This window comes from Amblyraja radiata, chromosome 18 (genome assembly GCF_010909765.2).
Source record: "Amblyraja radiata isolate CabotCenter1 chromosome 18, sAmbRad1.1.pri, whole genome shotgun sequence".
Lineage (NCBI taxonomy): Eukaryota > Metazoa > Chordata > Chondrichthyes > Rajiformes > Rajidae > Amblyraja > Amblyraja radiata.
Genome location: NC_045973.1, coordinates 14,974,791 through 14,997,629, shown reverse-complemented (window position 1 = coordinate 14,997,629; position 22,839 = coordinate 14,974,791). Strand labels below are relative to the sequence as shown.

At 43.9% G+C, this 22,839-nt stretch overlaps 1 protein-coding gene across 6 annotated transcripts in view; it reads left to right on the top strand.

Annotated features, from left to right (window-relative positions):
* chl1 (cell adhesion molecule L1 like) overlaps positions 1-22,839 on the top strand; it is a 649,066-nt gene that overhangs the window by 95,452 nt on the left and 530,775 nt on the right. The window lies entirely within an intron of this gene.

Sequence of the window (22,839 nt, the reverse complement as noted above, 5' to 3'; positions counted from 1 at the left end):
GGACCCTTCTTCAGAATGATGTTTCTGGTCGACACCCTTCTTCTAAATTGAAGACATTAAGGTCTGAAGAAAGGTCATGACCGAAAGGGTTACCGATCCATGCCCTCCATAAAGGCTACCTGACCCACTGAGTTACTCTCGCACTTTGTGCTTTACTCCCTTTCTAATATGGGAGTTGTATCTTGTGATTTAAAGCAATCACTTCTTACCTTCTCACAGACAATACAAATTACCTTTGCTGGTGATATACATCATGTTTATTGAATTAAAAAAAGTAGCTGAGATGTCTTACTGTATGAGATTGTGTACTGCATTACAACAGTTATGTTGCTGTGATTGCTTCACAGTTAGATTGAATTAGAAATAAAGACTTTCAATATTCAAAAGAATAGATTGTGTAAGTGTGCTGGATCTTTCTCTTGAACTGGGGGGTGCAGTTAGATCCAATTCCAGCATCTGTGGAGGGAATGGACAGATGAAGTTTCAGGTCGGGATCCTTTTTCAGACACCCACCACAGATGTTGCCTGAGTTGCAGTGAGTTCCTCCAGCACTTTGTATTTTCACAATATTCTTGCATTGGCTGAGAGAAGTGAGGGTGAGAGCTGAAGTGTTAAAGAAAGATGAGACATAGTCAACTGTGGCAGATGGGTAACCATGGATAAAGAAACAGGGAGACACCTTAGTCATTGGAGTGAAAAGTCTCACCATTACATCAGGTACACCAGATATGGAGGGACTCGGAGAAGCTGTTGAGCTTTGTACTGGATACTACCAATCATCTTGAGTGTACCAAGGCACCACCTTACTCAGAGAACTAGGGAATAGCTGAACAGAAGTTGAGAGAGAAGAAACAAGGAACTGCAGATGCTGTTTTACACTAAAGGACACAAAATGCTGGAGTAACTCAGTGGGTCAGGCAGCATCTCTGGAGAACATAAATAGGTGACATTTAGGGTTGGGACCCTTCTTTGGTCTGAAGAAGGGTCCCAACCCAAAACGTCACCTATTCACGTTCTTCAGAGATGCTGCCTGACCCGCTGAGTTAGTCCAGCACTTTGTGTCCTAAGAAGTTGAGAGACACACGTTGGTTGTGAAAAGAGATTTGGAGTGTCAGGTGGTCGTCAACACGAGTCTGAAAGCCCAAATCCTGTCGGGCTCTGATGGTGCAGAATTAGCAGGAGATCCATCAGGTTGTAGGACATGGTCTTGAATGTGTGCCTTTGTAGCTCCTTGGAGCCGTTCACCAATTGAACCCTGGGGCCTGCGAGGGAAACAGTCTTGTGTACCGTCTGTGACCAATTTTGGTCTTGTCATTTATATACATTACCTGACATAGGGACAGTTGCATGTTTGTTACAGTTGAACCATTTGATCAGTGATTGTCCCCTGGATGATGACCAGGGGAACAAGTGAAGATAATGTCATTGAATGATTAAATGAGCATGCAGGAATCTCCAGCAGCACTCGCTTTTCCCTGGGATTTGCATTTTATCAGTCCAGATCTTGTTGCTTGCAGGCATGGAATGCATCATTATCTTCGGAATTGCAATTGGATGATAACACTCTGCCAACGTCACCAAACAGCCCCTCTGCTGACCCTTTGATTGAAGGAATGTTACTGCTCAACTGAAGATAGCTAATGGCAACCTTGCGTAGGAAGCCTGTTTTTTCCCCCTTGAAGTCTAATCCATAAAAAAAAAAGCTGGTCAATATTTAGAAGCAATTAGGAATGGATGCGTTTTATCCATTTTATCCCGAATTTTGATGTAAGATCTATCAGGATTTTTTTTTTTTGGCTATCATTTCTCCTGCGATATTTTATCTGCCAAACAGTGAAATCCAAATGATTTGCACCGAATTTACTTAAGTTTCTTTCAGCAAATCCTTTTGTAATTATTTTGCCTTTTGTGTGGAGAAAGATTTGTTGCCACAACGTTTTGTGCAGCGTATGACATGTCAGACGTGGGATATAATGACAGTTTCAGACACCTAGTGTCAAAACTGTGGGTTTTCACTAGAAGATTGTTATTGTTTTATGCTCTAATTTGAATACTTTATTCATTTATGGGGACTGAGTCTATTTTGTTATTACCATGCCAATTCCCATAATTACCTAATTCACTGGCAGGTAACATAAAATACTATGGTCGATGCTGAAGAAATCCAATAACTTGCCTAGTATACATTTGTTAGAAAATAGCTATAAATAGCCACAGACTGGGAGATTGCCTCAATTTTATGTGGCCTCAAAAGTTTCAGTTTTCAGCTGCAAGGTTCTCTAAGCTGCTCACTTTTATTTCTTGATCAGATAATTGTAGCATAGTTAAAAATGTATGGGGAGAAATCAACCCTCTGTGTTGTGACGTGTAAAATGCTGACGGTAAAGTTGTCAAATTCATAGTGATTTAATCACTGGTTTCCATACGCTGGAAGGTGCTGTGTGCTTGGTGAATGCGAGACAATCAACACGCAGTAACATGGGAGTCATTATGGAGACATGGATGGAAGGTTGGACAGAGGATTAAACAATGCAAGTTCTAAGATCTATGTGAAAGCAAGCAACAATGATGGAAGGGGAAGAACAAACTTTAATGATAAGAGCAGATAAATAAAAATGAAAAAAAAAGCAGGCAAGGGAAGAATGAGGACAGATTTTAAGGTCATAGTGGGATTTGTCTAAAGGTGTCTTGGTAACAGTCCTAATGTGTAGTTGCCAAGACTGGAATGATATGTCGAAAAACTCGTGTGGTTTTAACGGAGGATTTTGATTTGTATATAGATCGCCACAGCCAAACTAACATAGTCAGAAAAGCAAGGAATGTCTTGAATGTATCCAGGATAGTTGTTTTCTGTCTACTTGACAAAGGACCGAAATGTAGGCAGGCTATATTCAATATTGTAATGACGTTGATTGAATTAGTCACAAATGGGGTGTGATGACACAGTATTTAGTGCGCTTGCCTCAAGGCTGCAGGGTCCTAGGTTCAATCCCGTTGTCGTGTGTTGTCTATTTGAAGTTGGCACCCTCTCCCAGTGACCAGGTGGTTCCCATTTGCTGCTGCTGTTTCCTCCCTCATCCTATACTTGTGCTGATTGGTGGAATAATTAGTAATGGCAAGCTGCTCCTAGTGTAGCTGGGTGGCAAGAGAATTGGCATGGAGTTGATGGGCATGTGAAAGGCATGGGTTAGGGGGTGGCACGGTGGCACAGCAGTAGAGTTGTTGCCTTACAGTGCCAGAGACCAGGGATCGATCCTGACTTAACCTGTCTCTACGGAGTTTGTACATTCTCGCTGTAACCACGTGGGTTTACTCCGGGTGCCACCCACAAACCAAAGACAGACAGGTTTGTAGGTTGGTTGGCTTTGGTAAAATTTGTAAATTGTCCCTAGTGTGTAGGATAGTGTTAGTGTACGGGGATCGCTGGTCGGCACAGACCCATGGGCCAAATGGCCTATTTCCACACTGTATCTCTCAACTAAACTAAACTAAATTACTGGAAAATAGGGGAATGGGTTGATGAGATTGGCTAGGGGCAATTTACAGAAGCCAATCAACCTACAAACCTGCACTTGTTTGGAATGTAGAAGGAAACCAGGGCACCCGGCGAAAACCCACGTGGTCATAAGGAGAACGTATAATCCCCATACAGCAGCACCCGTAAACAGGATCGAATCCGGGTCTCTGGTGCTGTAAGACAACAACTCCCTTTCTACCCCCTTTTATCCGAAGAACCTAAAACTTTTGCGAAATGAAACATTACCTTATTATGGAAATGTTTGCTATTTACGTATGATAGATAAACTTTTGTATATTTAAACTCAGTGAAAAGACTTCACAAAAGTGCAAGCTTTTTAATAAGCAGAATGAACACTGTTATGCCAAGTTAGTGGCAATCTCAATGAAGTTTATATCTACCTCTGCTGAAAAATCAGAACAATGTTTTGTGGTAGACCTTGGCTCTGTGATTGGACTAATGCTTTTGAGTATAAAGGTTATATGTTTAAGTCGCATTTCAATGACAGGATCGTTTAATATTAAGTGACATTTTACGTGCTATTCAGGGAGTGCTGCCTGTGTACCTTAGAGAAATATGAAAGGTCATACATCAAAACACGGGAGATTTCTCAATGCTCTTGTCCTCAGTTATCATCACCAAAACAGCACCAATGGCCATATATCCATCGTTTAAGATCCTTGTGCACAGAACAACTACTGTGCACTACTGGTTAATGGAGTTGAATGCAGATAAATGTGATGTGTTTCATTTGAGAAATCAAACCAAGTGACCTTTGCACTGAATGGCAGTGACCTGGAAGTGTTTTAGAGCTAATGGATCTGGAACTGCAGGTACATAGTTCCTTGAAAGTGGTGTCACAGGCAAATAGGGTGATCAAGAAGGCTTTCGGCACAAGGGGCACAGTGGTAGAGTTGCTGTCTTACAGCGCCAGAGACCCAGGTTCGATCCTGACTACAGGTGCTTGTCTGTATGGAGTTTGTAAGTTCTCCCCGTAACCTGCATGTGTTTTCTCCGGTATCTCTGGTTTCCTCCCACACTCCAATGACATACAAATTTGTAGGACAATTGGCTTGGTATCATTATAAATTATCTCTAGTGTGTAGGATAGTGTTAGTGTACGGGGATCACCGGTCGGCGTGGACTCGGTGGGCCGAAGGGCCTATTTCTGCGCTGTATCTCTAAACTAAACTAAACATTCTCCTTCATCGGCCACTGTATTGAGTATCGAAGTTGAGATGTTATGTTACATTTGTACAAGGCATTGGATGGAGTATTGTGTTCAGTTTCGTATGACGTCAACTCCATTAGTGTGCCACTCTGATCTCCGTCAGTGGCAAGCAGGCCAGGAGGAACTGGACCAGCACCATGGACAGCGCCTTCTTGCTGGAAAACAAGCAGCACCCTGGACAACGCTCTGGACTGAGCTCAGGTCACAGCCCAAGGGGCAACAGCTGTTCCCATTTAGTGGGGATTAGATTGGCTCACCTGCATCTCGTCAACCCTGCTCTTGGGAGAGAAAGGGGGAGAGCGAAAGGGAGATAGAAAGGGAGAGAGAGAAAGGGGGAGAGAGAAAGAGAGGGAGAAAGAGAGGGACGGAGATGGAACAATATAAACAAATATAAACAGAACATACAGAATTCTAGGTAAATTTACCTCAAAATATTTCACGTAAAAATGTATACATCATGAATCTTTTGTTAGAAAAATACTTTGCACCATTTTCATTTTGACCATCATATTGCGTCATTTAGACTCCTGAGGCATATTCTATGATAATTGATCAGAATGTTTTTTTTACAGGGTTACAGGGTTACAGGGTTTCCTTTATTGTCATTCAGACTGAAGTCTGAACGAAATTTCGTGCCTGCAGTCATACATACATACAATACAATAAAAAAACAACAATAAACACATATTAACATCCACCACAGTGAGTCCACATAGCACCTTCTCACTGTGATGGAGGCAAAAGTCTTAGGGCTGCAGTCTCTTCCCTCCTCTTCTCTCTGCGCTGAGGCGATACCCCACCAGGCGATGTAGCAAACAGTCCCGCGGCTCAAACACCGCGGCCCCGGGGTGGTCGAAGCTGCCGTCCACCAGTCCTGCTGACACAGCCGCTGGCCCGCGGCTGAACCCCGGACTCAGGTCACCGCCGCCAGAACGCCATCCCAGCCACCGGAGCACCGTTCCAGCCCCGAGCCGGATCGCCCTCACGTGAGTGCCGTTACTGTCTCAGCCTCGCGCCAGGCCGCCCCGACATGAGCGCCGCTCCTCCCTCGGGCTGGGAGCGCCGACATGGGCGCCGCTCCTCCCTCGGGCTGGGCAGCCCCGACATGGGCGCCGCTCCTCCCTTGGGCTGGGCCGTCCAAACATGGGCGCCGCTCCTCCCTCGGGCTGGGAGCGCCGCACCTCCCCGAGCTCGGTCACTCCGATGGGAGCACCGTTCCTTCCTCGGACCAGGCCGCCCCCCGGGAGCGTCACAGCCCCTCACGGAAGCCCTGTTCCAGCCTGGAGTTTTGCTGGAGTTCAGAAGATTAAGAAGTATACTCATTGAAATATACAAGACTGAAGAAGATGACAATGTGGAGTTGTCGAGGGGCGAGGCTGTGAGTAGTTTTGGAGCTAGAGACCTTTGCCTCTGGAAAAGGTTTGGCCACTGAAGACTAAATATCTGTGGAATTCTGCATCCCAGGAACTGTGGTGGCTGTATCATTGAATATCTCTGAGACTGGGATAGATTTTGGAAGTAAGGAAGAATAAAGATTTACATAGAACAGGCAACAAAGTGGTTGAGATCAAACATCAGATAAACCATGATTTTACTTAATAGCAAGGTGGCGTAGCGGTAGAGTTTCTGCCTTGCAGTGCGTGCAGCGCCAGAAACCCGGGTTTGACCCCGATTGTGGGTGCTGTTTGTCCAGAGTTTGTAAGTTCTCTCCTTGATCTCGTGGGTTTTCTCAGAGATCTTCGGTTTCCTCCCACACTCCGAAGACGTACACATTTGTAGGTTAATTAACTTGGTATAAGTGTCAATTGTTCTTAGTGTGTGTAGGATAGTGTTAGTGCGCTGGGATCATTGTTTGGTGCGGTCTCAGTGGGCCGAAGGGTCTGTTTCTGTGCTGTATCTCTAAACAAAACTAAATTAAGGTAAAGCAGGCTTGAGGCGTCAACTGGTTGTTCCAGTTTCTCATAGAATTATAAACTTTTGGAGTCATCGGCCCTTGAGCCCACTGAGACAACAGCAACTATCTGGCACATATTTACATCAATCCTACATGAATCTCATTTATTCCCACACATTCTGCAGATTATGCATTTATAATACAGGAGTATCGCTAAAGAATTCACAACTCCCAATACCGATTAAAGTATTCTTTAAAGTGCTAGCTGTCGCAGGTTTGAAGAAGACTAGGCCGCTGGGACAATCCCTCTAGCATCATTGCCACTGTGGAGGCAAGATCGGGCTGCCGGGAAGAAGTCCGAGACTTAACGGCCAGTGCCTTAACAGAGGCTAAGACTGAATGACCAAAACAAGCCTGAGATGCCAGTGGCTCTTCCTGCCCACAGACAACGAGAGACTGTGCCCACGCACAGAGACCGCTGATAACACCTCTTCAAGCCCAAACTGAGTCGCCAGGATAATCTTGAGACTGCCAGCACTTCCTCTCGAGGCAAGAGTGAACTGCACACCTCGTGCTTCAAGACCAGGACTGAGCTGCCGGGTCAAACCTGAGGTTGCCATTGCCACCGCACAATCGCTCTGATAACAAGGGGCATCACCCCCATGCAGTCCTGGACTTTCTGGACACTGCAAACAAAACGTATCACATGAATGCACCCTACTGCGAGTGTCGGTGTGGTCACTGCCGAACCCGGAATCATCCCCGACGCCACAATTGCCAAATGACAATGATAATAAGAAGGGAGAGGTTGAAGCAGGGGAACAATTTCTAAACAAAAAAATCACCAAGCTGGAAGAAGATGCACTTTCCATCAACAATGCTGGTATGATTCAAGTGTAATGTCAAAACAGGCTGCCTCTTGTTAAGACCCATAATGTTTGCAGAACTTGTATACATTGAAGGTACACAAAAAAGCTGGAGAAACTCAGCGGGGTGCAGCAGCATCTATGGAGCGAAGGAAATAGGCAACGTTTCGGGCCGAAACCAAGAAGGGTTTCGGCCCGAAACGTTGCCTATTTCCTTCGCTCCATAGATGCTGCTGCACCCGCTGAGTTTCTCCAGCTTTTTAGTGTACCTTCGATTTTCCAGCATCTGCAGTTCCTTATTAAACACATTGTATACATTGATGTTGTTTGGCATCACTGTACCTGTCCCACTTCCTCCTGTGCTAATGCGGCATGTGCACTGTATTGCATGCAACAATTTTGCTGTGCATTCCTCCCCCCTGCCCTGAAAGTAAGTCTCCAAGCCTAGAAGTTCTGGCAACTCTAATGTCAAGCATTTGGTCGATTTATGGTTGATATACTCAGCTCTGATGCATGAAAAATTCTGTAATTAAGCTGTACAGCCACTGTAAATACCAAAAATGCAGTAGTGCAAAGCCATTAATGATGAAAACTATATTTCTACTATTAGATAATTTGAAAGTGCCCTTCTTCATCTTTCCACTGGTGCTAATGATAATTTTCAGAATAGCAGCAGCAACAAAACGACCTATTTTACAGACTGAGAAAAGAAGGGTTTCGCTAAAGAATTCACAACTCCCAATACCGATTAAAGTATTCTTTAAAGTGCTAGCTGTCGCAGGTTTGAGGAAGACTAGGCCGCTGGGACAATCCCTCTAGCATCATTGCCACTCAAAGTGTGTCGTCTACATGTGGATTTTCAAGTGTTATTTTGGACACTGAATAATGGTGAGAAAGGGTGATTAAAGGGTGATTTGAAAGCATGTATCATCCATTCCACTGTATGGATTTATACTACAAATCAAATTGGGTTAGCCAGCATGGTTAACCATACAGGGACCAAATTCTGAGAGATCATATCATTGATACAAATGGACAGATCAGAAATCATCCCCAGTGTTAGCCAAATAGAAAAAATATGCAGACAATCACAGTTTAATTGTGCAATATTGTGGTTTAACATTGGCATTGGCAATGCAAAAAAAATAAATAGTGGAACTAATTCATTTATAGAGGTGCTCTTGAAAGCCTTTAATTTTGCCTTTTTTATTTTGTTTTGTTGCTGTTGCTAATCTCTTTGCCAACTGCCTTTCCTGTCATTGAGTAGAGATGCTGCCGCTCTTTATCAGTCAAGACACACTGGATGTCCCACAGGAGATTCTCCCCTATCTTCGGTCTCCTCTTCCTCCTGGAGTCAGTGATGGGATCAAGTTTCAGAGGCTTATGGAATTAAATTGTTATTAGTCCCAAACGGATTTCATACCATTAAGCCTCGAGAGCAAGGCTGTGTTAATACATGTGCCAATATGGCATTCACCTAATAAAGAGGAATATACTGGGAGGCAGACATTTTAGACTGCATTGTTCTCAAATGACAAAATCTGGAATATCAGAGGTTTGTTTTAATCCTCTCCTTTCTGAATCCATATAAAGTTCACTGCACTGGATTTGAACTGACAATATGTTTTTGATTAGTTGGGTAATATGAATGGGCTGGTTGCATATCTGGCAAGTCAAGTGCTAACAAATTGATGACCCTAATTTTCAGAGTGTGTGTACCTAATTTATAAAGATTACAAATTAATGTTAAAAATCTGTAATGCAACCCATGAAGCTTAATCTCCAGCTATTTGGTGAAAAAAATACTGCCAGACAAGGGAATGTAATGAATGCAGGAAATATTTGTATGTTAATTACATCATTTAGTTGCTAGTGACATTTTCTAATATTGTTTGTGTTTGACATTTGAAAATTTATGTACCACCAATAACAAATTATCGTTCAAGATTACTTATTTTCCCTTTTTATTAATGAAGAAAAATTATTTATAGGATTAACTTGTAAGAAGAACTTGGGTTAACGTACATCCCATATTTATCTTCAAATTTTGGAAAATATCAGTTGGAACTGTTAGATGCAATATACAATGGTTGCTAAAGAATGGAAGGTTTTCTAAGATCGCTAAATTTAATGTAGAGTTTTGAAAGCCATAACATGCGGATTTGGAAGATGAAATGCTGTTCCAAAAATAGAGACAGAAAAAGCTGGAATCTAGAGCTAAAAAGAAAGTGCAGGAGGAACTCAGCAAGTCTAGCAGCATCTGTGGAGGAAATGGACTTTTTGGGTTGGGACCTTTCTTCAGTCTGAAAAAGCCTGCGGACCCAAAACGTCTCCTTTCTATTTTGCTGTTCGACAAACCTGTGTTGGGCTTTGTGTGAACAAAGTAAACTGCCAGGCAGTGCAGGAAGGAACTGTAGATACTAATTTAAACCGAAGATAGACACAAAAAGCTGGAGTAATTCCAACGGGACAGGCAACATCTCTGGGAAGAAGGAATAGGTGATGTTTTAGGTTGAGACCCTTCTTAGTCTGAAGAAGGGTCTCGACCCGAAACGTCACCCATTCCTTCTATCCAGGTAAACTGACAGGCAGTTGGAAGCTTGGGTGTCGTTGCAACCTGAATGGAAGTGTTCTGTGGAGTGATCACCTCACCTACATTTGGTTGTGAAGGTGATCACTCCACAATGTGAAGGAAACAACATCGTAAGTACCAATGCAGGAGTCGAAATGGGAAGAATTACAAGTGAGTTGCTGCTTCACTTGGGAGGAGCTATTAGCCTTCTAGATGGTGGACACTGCGGAGTGAAAAGCTACTGGGAAGGGGCCACGGGAAGCTGTGTGTTTGTTGGTGGAGAGGCGAGTGTTGATCCAGGAGTTCCAGGGGAATGGTTCCTTTGTAATGGTGGAAAGGAAAGGGATTAGAAATTATGCCTGGTGCTGGCATCATATTAAAAGTGGTGGAAAATGCAGATGATCATTGAGACGTAGATTCATACAGCGTGGAAGCAGGCCCTTTGGCCCAACTTGCCCACTCTGACCAATGTGCCCCATCTATACTAGTCCTACTTGCCTGCATTTGGCCCATATCCATCTAAACCTATCCTATCCATGTACCTGTCTGAATGTTTCTTCAATGTTGTGATAGTACCTCAGATTCAGATTCAACTTTATTGTCATTGTGCAGTGTACAGTACAGAGACAACGAAATGCAGTCAATGCAGGTGATGAACCTGCATCAACTATCTGTTTGTTATCTGTTATGTTAACTCAGTTTTCTTCATCTGCATCTCTGCTGCTTGACCTGAGTATTTCCGCTTGCTCTCTTATTTCAAATTTGAGGGAACTACTAAAATTATGTTCCATTATACGATTGAGTTGGTTAGTCTGGAATGTTTGATCCAGGGAGAGCTTACTAATTGGATGTAGAAATGGTTTCCCAGTAGGAAGCAGAGAGTGATGGTGGATTGGTATCTTTGGACTGGAGGCAGATACAGTGACGACATCTGAAAGATATTTGGACTGAGACAGGGAAAGGTATGGGTTAAAGAGATATAGGACAAACACAGGCAAGTGGGTAGCTCAATTTGGCATAGACAAGTTGGACTGAAGGACCTCTTCCATGCTGCCTGACTCTATGACTCTAACACCTCTCAAAGAAACTCTGAAGGTAAGAAACCATGATTACATCTCATGTAAGCAGTTGTGGTTAATCAACGTGGACTTTCAACTTTGCAACGAGGAAGTTATCAATGGCAGCTTTGTTTTTATGGTGATTCTGTGTGTTCATTAAATGAAAGGCCAATATAATCTCTTCAACACCTTTAGAACTTATTTGATATATAGTACTGGTGTTGTGTAAGTGTGTAGAAAGCAATGTTTGGCTATGTGATGAGCAAATTGCATTTCATGTTCCCTGCAGAGTGACATTTTCAGCTTTTTTTTAGAAGGACGGAACAATACCATATTGCTTCATCTCAGTTGAGAGCAGAACATAACTTCTGAATGACAGCCTGAACCCAGGCAATTCCTGTCTGGATTTGCAAGATGAGAGGTTAATTGCAATTTTCCAGGCCACACAGCTTCAGGCTCCTGATCACTGATGTACATTTGGACCAACAAAAGTATTTCCACTTGATTCCAGTCAGGCTTGTCAACTGTCATAGTGCAATTAATATGCACAGCTCTGGTTAAAATAGTGGTTGTGGGTCAGCCAGGGTTTCCTGATCTTATTGTGAAGACGGCTGCATCTGTCCTGTTGTGTGAGTGTAGGATCGTGGAGAGATTTACTAGCCACGGGGGTTGTATGAGAGGCATGTTGCTGAGTATTCTTACTGTAGCATTGATTTTTACGTCAGTGGGTTATGCATCTGAACTTTCACACAGATCGGAATACGCTATTACACTGCCTACCAGACCGACACTTGTGTCAGTGCCCAGAAAGTGTGAGCATTGCCAGGAGAAAAAACTTCACAAATCTCACCAAGTGCTGGTATTACTCGGAGGGTCAGGTAGCATCTCTAGTGAGCATGCATCGGTGATGTTTCGGATCGGGCCGGCACCCTTTCTTCAGACTGATTGTGGTGGGGTGGAAGAAAGCTGGAAAGTGGCAGCATAAAGCCTGGTGAGTGACAGGTGGGTACAAGTGATGGTGCTCCCAGAGCTGTGGAATGTGGAGCTTGTGGTCTTGGTGTCAGGCTTAAGGTTTTGAGCGGCTGTTCTTCAATTCACACTCCAACAGAGGTAGATCATCTTTGGATAGAGCCCTGTCAGTTTGCAGAGGGCAATAACTGGATACTTGAAATTGTGTTATCGGGTCTGGTCTCAGAAATGTCACTGGCATAAAGATTAATAGTCAGAACTCTGTGGCAATCTGTCATTCACATGGCTGGTTTCATCTGCCAGGTAGAATGTTAGATTTCTGGTTAACACATTGTAATTGGATTTATGAGAGCTTGAGAGCCATAGGCCAAGATAGCTTCAGGTTCATTTTCAACCTTGCAGAGGAATGATTGATCCATCTCCAGCAAGCTTTTCTCTTGCATTGATTTTGAGCTTCTGTATGATCTGCCGGTGCCAGCAACTATTCAAGGTAGTTACTGCCATCTATGAAGCTGGCTTGCTTTTCTGAGATTCTGGGATCAAGTATTGGTCTGCCCCTTTCCAGGAGGATCTGCACCATGAGTTTGCAACAAGAACTAATCAATATTTGTATCTAGTACCATTTGAGCCACCTCACTCCTTCTGGATTTGGGCAGGGCCCTGGACTCCTGTCACTCCTCCAGAACTCCGCCAGTAAGATGCTGGTGAAAATTGTTGCAATTGATGTGCTATGTGTCACAGTCCTGGGTTCTGTGGCAACTCTGGAAGTATCTACCCAGGCGTTCCACCTACACCGTTTTGATATCCAGCAGGGCTTCATTTGTATATTCAACTGAGTATAACCGAGTGGATGAGACTTAACACAAGGTTGTGGCTCGGCTTAGTTCTTCATGCATCACCTTGTTTTAAAGTGGAGATTAATAAGTTGTTGATTAGTAATGGCATCAGAGCTTATGAGGAGAAGGTAGGAAAATGGAGTTGAGAGAGAAAAATGGATCAGCCATGATCGAATGACAGAGTAGACTCGACGTATCAAATGGCCTAATTCTACTCCGGTGTCGTATGGTTTCCTTCTTAGATAGGACATTTGACCAACTAACCAAGCATATGGAGTCAATACCTGATTAGGCTGTTGTGAAGGATGCCAGTGGTAAATGCAAGCAGCTAGAAAGTCCATCGGCTTGAAGATAAATTGGGATTCTTTATAAATACAGTTGTTGCCAGATCAATAGTTAATGATTTAAAATCTGATATTGATAGAGTTTAATTTGGTAAGTGGAGATGGCATGCATATTGCCATTGCTCATAGAAGAAGCATAATCTCTTGTGTCATGAATGGTAGAGCAGGTTCAAGGGACTGTTCCCTTGGTTCCAAGTGTTATTATATTAAATACTTAATTTGTGCATGTTTTTAAAATTGTGATGGAATTTCCTTGATCAGAAAAGTGATCCTTGATCAAAAATTTCAGGTGATTCACATACACGATGAACAATGTACCATACTAAAAAACAACCAAATAAATGATGTATTTAACACCTCACCTTGCCGGGAAAGATATGGGTGTAAATTATCATAGATGTAGATTTTGAAGAGACAATTAATTGTGTTTCATGACAGTCACGTATAATCATTAAATTAAAGAGAAACTACATTTCATAGCAGTTATGTATGAATCATTAATATACCAACAGACTGTTTCGTAACTATGTTTTCTATGTAACTGTCATGTATGAATCATCAATATAATGAGTATCTAATGAGTTATAGTTCATTTCATCATTATTTACTAACTGCAATTCAAAAGATATCACTTGAAATTTCATGACCTGAACTTTGAAAAATTAAAAAAATATATAGATGTGAACTAATTGGGACCAGCCTCATGAATTAGCAACAAGAAAATTATGCTACTGCAAAATGTTCCTCTTCGGTAGGTTTTAAAATGGCTTTGCTGCTCAAATCAAGACTAATTATTGTTAATTGGCTCATGAATCCTCTTTGTGTTTAAAACAGTCCTCTAAAGAAAGGTTGAACAAAAATAACATAGAAATAGTAATTTATCAGCTGATTTGTGCAAGTGTGGCCATGAAATAACACTCGCCAACATTCAGATAGAAGTAGAAGGGTCTCACCCTGAAATGTCACCCATTCCTTTTCTCCAGAGTTGCTGGCTGACCTGCTGAGTTACTCCACCTTCTGTGTCTATCTTCAGATACTGGGGTTTGGAATTAGTTATTTCTGACTGCTTAAACATGTTGCAACAAATTTGCATCACTGTGTAAAGGCTCAGAAGGATGAAGTCGGTTCAAGGAGTAAATTTAACAGCAGAGGTCAACACCGTTTTTATTTAATTGAACATGCTGCAAGGCGTACAGTATATTATCAAGGCACCTCACAGTGATTACAAAAATCACGCTGCATTAACCATTGAAATGATGGATACATCCACCTTCGCTTCTGTAATTAAGTTGATGCTTGGATCAAAATCATAAATCAGTGTGTTAGATTGCTATGCTATTAAGAGTTTGCTGAATCTATTTTATTAAGCTCCAAGAGGGGAAAGGAAATGGTGGTGATTGTGCTATAGGTAGGCGATAAGAACAGCTTGAAATGGGAAGAGTTGGGTGAAAGGTTGATTCTAAGGTTTGCTAGCTGGGTTTTCACTTTAGTTTTTAGTTTTGGAGCAACAGCATAGAAACAGGCCCTTCGACCCACCGAGTCCATAGCGCCCAGCAATCACCCATACACTAGCTCTATTCGACAGGCTCGGGACAATTTACCCAATACAATACAATACAATACGATTTATTTGTCACATTACACATAAAGTGCAAGTGAAATGAATATGTCAGCAGTGGTACAATTATAAAGAACACACACAAAAACACAATAACAATTTAACATAAACATCCACCACAGCATTCATCACTGTGGTGGAAGGCACACAATTTGGCCAGTCCTCCTCCATTTTCCCCCGTGGTCGGGACTTCAACCCTCCGCAGCCGTTGCTGCGAGCGTCCAGATGGTAAAAGGACAAGGTACGTCCAGAGTCGGCTCTTCCCCACCGGCGACCGCGGCTTTAAGTTGGTGTAGGCCGCAGGCCGGCGGTCGAAGATTTAAAGTTTAAAGTTCCCGCTGCGCCGCAGCCAGAAGCACCGCTGACCGCAGGGCCGGCGGTCGAAGCTCCCCTCCACGGGTAATGGTAAGTCGCCACCGCGCCTGCGGTAGAAGTTGGCCGCGGGCCGGCAGTGATGGCTTCTTCTTTCCCCGGGTCCCCCACGAGGGATCCCGGGCTGTAGACGCCGCGCCAGCTGGAGCTGTGCAGACCGCGGCTTCAGGCTGCCGGCTGCCCCGGGCCAGCGAAACGGAGCGCTACCCTCCGGTGAGCCCCAGCAAGGGCTCGCCCGCTCCATGCCGAGAATCCACGCTGCGCCCGCCGCTGAAGCCCCGGGCGCGTCTCCTGGAAAGGCTGCGCCGATCCTTGCTGTTAGGCCACGGGGGAGGCGACCTAGAAAAAGTCGCCTCTCCATGGAGGAGGCGGCCAAAACGGTTTCCCCCTCACCCACCCACACCACCCCCACACAAAACACACAAAGAAACATTAAAAACATACTTTAAAACATACTAAAAAAAATTTAAAAGTTGAAAAAACTAACGCGCTGCTGACAGGGCTGCTGCCATTGCAGCGCCCCCACCACCCCCAGAGCAGTACCCAAGCCAATTAACCTACAAACCTGCACGTCTTTGGAATGTGGGAGGAAACCAGAGTACCCGGAGGGAACCCATGCGGTCATAGGGAGAAGGTATAAACTCCATACAGACAGCACCCATACTCAGGATCGAACCTGGGTCCCTGGCGCTCTTAGGCAGGAATTCATTATACCACTGCGCCACTGTGCCGCCCTTGACTAAGTCTGGCAGAACCAGAAGAAACATTTTGAGATTGTTTGGTGTGATGTAAAAGTGAGAAAGATATTAAGAACTGTCTAAAGCAAAGAGAGGAATCCTGTATTGTGTTGGTGCTTGGAGATGTTTCTGGGTGTGCTAATGATTGAGTAACAGAGTTTGGAAAATGTGAGCATTGGAAGGGGCTGGACCTGTAACAGTGTTGGGGAGAGTGATTGCTGAGCTTGGGAGGACTGGGAAAGGCACTGTGGAATAACCATTTCAGTGAGTAGGGTATATAGAACTAAATGATGCAATTCCTAACAATTTAAGTACTTAATAAATTCAGAGCAGTTGTTACAAATGAAATGTTGCACGGAGCTCAATTTAAGATTTTATGTTTGGTTGGTCTACTTGCAGTCACGCTTAATTTAATGTTAGTGTTTCTATATGCCTTGTCCCTCTCTTTCCTTTTGAATTTCTCAATACGCACCACATGCCTTCATGAAAGATCAATGTAAAGGCCTGGAGCACTTTAATACAATACAATGAATGAATTGAATGGGCATTTTCCTGATAGCAATACACAGGAAAAACTAATCCTTGGTAAATTATAGGGAATTATGTTAATAGGTATTCATAGAATTCATAGAAATGAGTAATTTGTAAGATAAATGGATGCTGCTGGATTTTTACTTCCAGCACTAGGACTCCTAATTTATTGTTGTAACCTGTGTGATCTGGCACCTGATTTTCGCACAGCTCGAGTCACATAATAGGAGCTTCAAGGGCCTGGTCCACTTGGCGATTTTTTCAGTGACTGCCGGCATAATTGACTAATGTATCAGGTCACCAAAAAATTTGTGGCGTGATGCGGCCGTGACGCGGCGTGATGACGTATGGCGCGGGGTGTTTTTGCAAGTGTCGCAACATTTTTTTTGTCGCCGCTGGATTTTGTTTAATGTTCAAAATCTTTTGGCAACACTGATATGACGCTGACAGTCGCCGAAAAATTCGCCAAGTGGGACAGGCCCATTATTGTGCTTGAAAGCCACTTGTGTGGCCACATAACAAGGTTGGCACTGCTGGTAGAGCTGCCTCCTCACAGCACCGGCGAACTGGCTTCAATTCTGACTTTGAGTGATGTCTGAGTGGAATTTGCACGTTCTCCCTGACTGTGTGGGTTTCCCTCAGGTGTGCCAGTTTCTCCCCATGTACCAAAGACATGTGGGTTTGTAGGTTAATTGGCCTCTGTAAATTGTCCCTGATGTGCATAGAGTGGATGAGAAATTGGGATAACATAGAATTAGTCTGAATGGGTAAACAACGGTTGGCATGGACTCAGTGGGCCACAGGGCCCGTTTCCATTTTGTCTACCTCGAAGCTAAACTTTTGGCCTTGGCGACTGCATGTGAGAACATTGGCAGGTTTAAGAGCAGCAGGGCGAATTTTATGCAGTGTGTTTTTATCGTTCACACTCTCTCTTGTAAGATTTATTGAAAAGCAATAAACTTGGATTGCAGCAACATGACTTTTCACTGCTGGAACTAAAGCCTCGTCCTAGTCATAATTCCTTTGGAAATTGGAATTTAATTCTATTACTGAATTTTCCTGCAGTTTGGATCTAAATGACAGCTTCTTCCACAGTATTTTTTTTTACAGACTCTTGCTCAGCACAAGCAGTGTTCCGTGAAACCAGCTTCAACTATCACATCAACTTCCATGCTGATAACAGAAATTAGATTTTATGGGCTGCTTAGGCTTGATTTAAATGTACACCTTATTTGTCCTTTATTCTGACCTGGGGATAATGAGATGAAAGCTGAGGAAATGCTCCATGGTGATGTTTAAAATTGCAATGAGTAAGCAATACTTTGCTGACCAGGACTAGTGGTTTGCCATAATTGAAAAGGGAATGTAAAATCTTCTTGACATTCTGATTTAAATTCTCTTTATGTTTGAATTTCTTTGATTTCAGTGAATCCATTGCCATCACTGTTCGGGATACGGACACTTGAGTTGTTCGCACATGCTCCCTGTAATCAATAACCATAATCCCACCTTCCTATGTAATTTTCATGTTTTGTTTTTAGTTTAGAGATACAATGCAGAAATTCAATTCATAACTTCACCACAAACAAAGTAGTCCCATGCAGCAAGACCAAGAGAGATGCAAGAAACTGCAGATGCTTGAATCTTGAGCAAAACACAACCGCACAGCGGGCGGAGACACGGGTTTGATCCTGATCTCAAGTACCATCTTTACGCAGTTTGTATGGTCTTCCTGTGTCTGTTTAGCTTTCCTCCGGTGCACCGGGTTTCTCCCACTTGTCAAAAAAGTGTAAGTTGGTAGCTAAACTATCCACTATGAATTGCTATCAATGGTGGATGGCCTATTTCCACGCTCTACTAGAGTCTAAAGTTATGAAACATGGTATTGATTTTACTTCGGAGTCACGTGAGTGACTACGTGAAGAAGGGCCGTCCGTCTGCGTGCGCGTCATTACGTCTGAACGCAACACGCACGACGGACTGGCAGGCACTGAGTCCTCCCAGGCCGTCGGGATGAGCAGGTAAGGAAAGTTGAATCACTTACCTGCGTTCTTTCGGGCTTGAAGTTTTTTTTCAGAGCCCAGATGTCGAGGAGACGGCCCGCGGGGATGTCGGCTGCCGAAGACCGCAGCTTTCCAAATAGCGGGCGACGGTCTTGTTCCCGACATTAGCGCCGACAGCAGAATCGGCAGGAGACTTTGCGCGGGAGCAGGAGCTCCATGGTTGCCCTGCGGGGTGTAATGCCACCCGCAAGTCTAAATGAACCTGTTGACTCAGATGAGTCCGGGGAAGAGGGATACCCTCCCTCAACGGAGAGCGTCTGAGGACGACTTCCCCCATATGGAGCAACTTATGGAGAAGTTGCTCCAACAATGATCTGCTCCAAGGGAGGGAGCAGTATCAGCACGGCCTACAGCAGTGCCGGTGCCGGGAGCCTCGCTTCCCGACATTAGCGCCGACAGCAAAATCGGCAGGAGACTTTGCGCGGGAGCAGGAGCTCCGTGGTTGACCTGCGGGATGTAATACCACCCGCAAGTCTAAACAAACCCGTTGACTCAGATGAGTCTGGGGAAGAGGGATACCCTCCCTCAACGGAGAGCAGTGCCGGTGCCGGGAGCCTCGCACATGGGGCAGCCCAATGTCTTCCCCATTGGAGGGGGAACTACATGTGGAAGAAACCACTCTGAATCAGAGTACAAAGAAGAGGGGGGGGGGGGAACCTTCCCAGGGACAAGCAGAAGAAAGGAAGTAAGTAAGTAAGTTTTACTTATATTGCACTGTTTAAGTCAACACCAAAATGCTTTACATAAAAGGAATAATAAGCTTCCATACAAACAAACAGAAAATAAGTGCTTCTGCAATCATCCAGGTTCCACTGGGTGCTTCCCTGGATGGAACCTAGTTCTTGACAGCCCGGGTATTATGGAGAACCCGCAGGCAGCAGCACCTGTTTTCAGGGCTGCACAAATGTCTCCTGCTCTGAGGAAAGGAGCATTCATGGTCCATTTCAGTCTGACCAAAGCTAGAATCTCATTTAGGTCCACTGGAAGGGCCATGTCAGCACAGGTATCCTCAGGGGCCTGCGGCAGCACCTGTTTTCAGGGCTGCCTACGAACCTCACTCTCAGTGGAGGGGAGTGTGAATGATCAGTAGGTAACTGATCTCGAATTTAAAGTATGAACATACTGAAGCATGCATATGGCCTCAAGAGCCAGCAGTTGGCAGAATATCCGCATAGGCGACAACACACCCCACACCTCCATAGGGGGTAAGCGGTTCACTGAATCCGGTGGTAGCTTGAAAGCTGGGCACGGAAATACGATCAGAGTCGTCTTTCAAGGCAGACTCAAAATAATGGCCAGAATTGTCCCACAAGGCAGGCTCAGTATGATGAGGTTTTCAGACCAGACCCAAGCAGAGGTCGGGAGAAACATGGAATCCACACTCCTTACCAGTCCTACTCCCAATCAAGGAGAGAAAAGGAATCCGCATCAGGGGCCTTTGGGCTTACCACAAGACCACCGGTAGCCATGGAGGTAGGTGGGTCTGGGTTTACTGAAACAAGGGATTGTGGAGCAGTTACATGTTGGTAATTTACACTTATGTTCTTGTTCAAAATGACAATAACATGAAATTTCAGAACTGGTTTAAAAAAAAAACCAAAACAGATAATAACGTGATAATTTTACTGCACAACATACACAGGTTCCAAGCAGACTTGGAACTCGGACTGGAATTGTCTTCGAGGCAGGCCCAGTAATTTTGGGCAGGATTGCCATTCAGGACATGTGACAGATGGAGGATGTCACTTCATCCAGGTTTAACTCATTTGTGCAGTATAGACTTTTAGAAACAGTAATTTTGTTACGGTCTAACTACTGTTTTATAGGAGCTTCCTATAAAATGGTCACATGGCATGCATCGACCTCAAAGATACATACTATTCGGTGTCTATTCACTAAGAACAGGAGATATTTGAAGTTTAACTGGATGGTATGGATTTGCCAAATGGGTTGACATCAGCTCCTAGACTATTGACAAAACTACGGAAACCAATTCTGGGTCTACAAAGGTCTCAGAACCACATAGTAATGGCATATTTGGACAATTTCATTTTGGAGGCACCAAGAATTGGCAGAAGCATCAGGCAAAGCAAACCAAAACCCTGTTTGATAGAATTGGTTACCTCCAGTTAAATCAAAATTGATACCTACAAGGGTAATTGATTACCTCGAATTTACTATCAAAAACAGTAAATATGTTGGTGACTTTGCCTAGGGGCAAACGACTATATTAATCAAGCCTGCTATGACCTGATAGTCAAATACTAGCCATCTATCAGGTAAACAGCGAGTGTAATTGGCAAATAGTAGTCGCATTTCCAGCAGTACGTACGGGCCTTTGCATTACCAGAATTACAACGAGCAAAGGAACGAACACTCAGATTCCATGCAGGCAAAATTGGCAAAACTATGGATTGCCAGCAGAGGCCTTTGTTGAATAACTGCGGTAGATAACGAACGTGAGAAAGCTCAAAGTAAATTTGCTTGAAAGCCATCAAGGGTTCTTCAGACCTATGCTAGCGGCTAAGGATGGGGAGCCACTAACACAGTCTAGAGCTGTGGGGGCAGATGGAATGAGCAGGAGTCTGTAATTCCCCAACACATGGAATCAATTACCCAGAATTGTTGGGGGCACAATTTGGACTCAAGGGGTTCTGTAGCAATATGCAACCAGTGCTTGTTCAAATTCAGATTGATAACACCACTGCGGTGGCACATATCCACTAACAAGGGTGGTGAAAAATCTGTATCTTACGATAGATTGTCGAACCTCATTTGGCACTGGTGTATCAAGAGGAATATTTGGGAAATCTATGAGGTAGATATAACACGTTGACAGATGCTGGATCATGAATGTTTACTAACAACACAGAATGGATGTTGAATCAGGCAGTATTTAACAAAATAACTACACGATTTGGCATACCAGATTTGATCTATTTGCATCTAGACTAAACCATCAGTTACCCAGATATGTGTCCTGCAAGCAGGATCCAGGAACAAAGGCAGTGGATGCTTTCTCCCTCAATTGGGGAGGATTGTTTATGCATGCTTTCCGCAAAATTGTCTCACAAACCGATGCTTGACCAAAATCAAGCAAGACTAAGCCACAGACAGATTGGTACAATCTAATACCTCTTGGTAGTGCCAGATTGGCCTACTCAAGCCTGGTCCCCAAAAATTTTGGGAACTATAGTCCAGCCAGTTATGGCTGTACCCAAGAGCAGGGACCTCCTAGCGAACCCAGTTACAGGGAGTAATCATCCACTACACGAACGTATTAACTTGTTGGTCTGCAGATTCTGAGGAGGCCATTTCAAGGCATAGGACTGTCCGAACAAATACAACACAGTTCGGATAACAGATGTCTTGGAGTTCCTATCAACTCTGTACTATAACTATAAACAAAGTTATAGTGCAATCAATAGTGCCAGAGGCGCACTTTTCTCCTATCTGATGCTGCAAGCAGGGCACAGGTCGATAGGAACGCACCCCTTTACAACAAAATTCATGAAGAGAATTTACAATCTAATACCTCTAAGACCAAGGTATACGGACATGGGATGTGAGCGTGGTACTAACCCTACTTTGACAGTGGGGACCGCCTATAACTAACCCTGAAGGTGGTATGCTAACAAAGAGTCCAGACACTGCAAAAGCTATGGTTGGACCACATGACCACCAATATGAACAACATAACATTCGTAATCAGGAACCTGATATAAACATAGCAGGCCAGGAATGCCAGGGATGGAGATCCAGTTCTTGGCATATCCAGAGGACCTACGGTTGTGTGTGTGGTAACATATTAACACCACTATCTGAGAGTTACGGAGAACCACAGAGGCTCAGAACAGACCAGAAGGTGTCAACACAAACCATCTCCAGATGGTCAAAGGGGGTAATGGCGGTAACAGAGTGAACGTTCATATGGTTAAATCTCACTCCACCAGGGCTGCATCTACGTCGGCAGCAAGAGCAATGGACGTGCCTCTTGACAACATCCTAGTGGCTGCAGAATGGACGAATGAAATAACGGTCCACCGGTTTTATAACAAACCTATTACCGGACTGGGGGTGTTTGCACGTACCATTTTAAGTTCTGTCCCATAGTTTACCCCCAAGGTTGGGAGGGGAAACTAGTTTTTAAAAACTTTTCTTTCATTTAAAGCATCAGTGTCCTTACTTAACTACGTAATGTCTGAATGCTTTAATGATTACACACATCCAT